This window comes from Lepisma saccharinum (assembly GCF_977018435.1).
Source record: "Lepisma saccharinum chromosome 12 unlocalized genomic scaffold, izLepSacc3.1 SUPER_12_unloc_1, whole genome shotgun sequence".
NCBI lineage: Eukaryota > Metazoa > Arthropoda > Insecta > Zygentoma > Lepismatidae > Lepisma > Lepisma saccharinum.
Window position 1 is genome coordinate 5386609 of NW_028142891.1, and position 2567 is coordinate 5389175.

Below are 2567 nucleotides of genomic sequence, written 5' to 3' on the forward strand. Positions count from 1 at the left end.
TGACTTAAAATTTAAAAAAGGGGTGTAGATTGCCCCTTAAGAAAAACTAAAAGTGCAAGGTTGTAAAGAGACCTGCACGAGACAAACACGACACATTAAAAAGTCAGAAAAAACAAACTAAAAAACCTCCTTACAGACGGTGGAAGAGTCCAGCTCTTCGCAAAAAACTAAAAACATTTGTTAAAATACTACTGTCATCACCCAAGAGCGATGACAAACAGCCAGAAAGGTTAAAAGTCTGCCGGAGATAAGCAAGATGGACACATTCAACGAGAATGTGTCGAATGCTTGATAAAACATTGCAAACACGACACAACGGAGGGTCCAGCCCTTGGAGCAGGTGACCATGCGTAAGACGGCTGTGTCCTAGACGCATGCGGGCAAGAATAACTTCTTCTCGCCGAGAGCGACGGGACGAGGAACGCCAAACACCTATGGTGGGCTTAACAGCGTGAAGTTTGTTCCCCGTTTCCGCATTCCACTCGGCCTGCCAAGTGTCAAGAAGGCAACAACGAAACACATTCCGCAGGTCGCTAGCTGGCAATAGGTGGACGGGAACGTCGCCATCTGCATCAGCAGACTTGGCGGCAGCATCTGCTGCTTCGTTCCCCAGAATGCCAACGTGGCTACGGACCCAACAGAAGTGTACATCCGCGCTGGCAGATAAGGACACAAGCCGTCTAAATATGCGTTGCACTACCGGATGCCGGGAATACGGCGAATCCAGGGACTGCAACACGCTGGTCGAATCGCAGCACACAAGGACTTTCTTCAGCCCATTCACGTCTGCAAAGTCCAATGCCTTTAGAATGGCGTACAACTCTGCCGTGTAGATGGAACAGGCAGGATGTAGCGAGTAACTAGAACTTTGAGAGTCTAGGACGAATGCGCAACCAACAGATTCCACTGTCTTGTACCCATCCGTGTAAAACACATTAAAATTGGGGTGCTTCTCACGAAGTTCTAAAAACCGTTGCTGGTATACAACCATTGGTGTTTCTGACTTTGGAAGGGCACTCAGAGCGAAATATATTGAGGGTGCAGGAAATTCAAAGGTCGGGAGAGGCGGAATGAGTGGCGAGACGCCAGGAAGGTCACTGTCAACACCAAGTGCTGACAAGATCTCGTCTGCACGAACACCAAATGGTCTAGTGACACTAGGGTGGAGCCGGTACCTTGCCAGCCTACTCTCGTCGGAGATGGTGTCAAATGAAGGATGTGAAGGCATCGAGCGAAGATGGAGGAAGTAGTTCACTAAAAGCCGCTGTCTTCGCAGAGACAGCGACGGCTCAGATGTCTCTACGTACAAACTGGCGACTGGACTGGTACGAAAGGCACCAGAGCACACACGTATACCAGCATTGTGGACGGTGTCTAGGATGCGAAGTCTAGATCCATAATCAAGCTTCGACCTGATAAGTGCACGGTACAGGCGAAGCAGTACCGTCCTATCAGCACCCCAGGAAGTGTGAGATAAAACACGTAAAAGGTTGAGAACTCGAAGACAAGAGAACTTTAACTGGCGAAGGTGAGGTAGCCATGTTAATTTCTTATCGAAAATGAGGCCCAGGTAGCGAACCTCATTCACGAAGCACAGGGGAGATTTCCCCATGTACAGGTCAGGATCGAAATTACATGTACGCTGACGATAAAAGTGGACACACACGGATTTCTCGGATGAGAAGGTGAAACCTGTTTGGGAGGACCACTCAACCAAACGGTTTATCGTCAGTTGGAGTTGACGAGTAGCTGACGCGAGATTCCGTGAGCGACAAAAGATCGTGAGGTCGTCTACATAGAGGAGGCCATGTACAGGGGAAAGAATGTTTGTTATAACACTGTTCACTGCTATGGCAAACAGAGTCACACTTAATACGCTGCCCTGCGGGACACCGTTCTCTTGTTCGTGAAGATCCGAAAAGGAGTTCCCAACACGTACGCGGAAAAAGCGAACTGATAAAAAGTTTTCAATGAAGTACGCCATATGGCCACGGACGCCCCAAGAATGGAGCTGCTTTAGGATGCCAAAGCGCCACGTTGTGTCATATGCCTTTTGGAGGTCCAAGAAAACTGCAACTAAATGTTCCTTGTTGAGGAATGCATCCTGAATATGTGTTTCCAGCTGAACCAGATGGTCCAGTGTGGAACTGTTGGAGCGAAAACCACATTGAAAATTACTTATCAATGAGTTTTCCTCCAAAAACCAGGTGAGGCGCTTGTTGATCATGCGTTCCATCAACTTGCACACACAGCTAGTTAAGGCGATAGGTCTGTAACTCGAGGCTGTGGTTCGTTGTTTACCTGGTTTCAGGATGGGAACAATAATAGCTTCTTTCCAGGAAGTGGGGAAAGAGTCCTCCAACCAAAGCCTGTTGAATACCGCCAGAAGGCAAATGACGAAGCATCTCATAGTGGATCTTGTCCACTCCAGGAGATGTATTCTTAGAATCTCAAAGCGCCTGATCGAACTCCCGTTCAGTGAATGGAGATTTGTATGGCTCGGTGTTATGACTTCGAAAAACTAGAGGACTTCGTTCCTGACGTTCCTTCTAATGAAGGCAACGTGG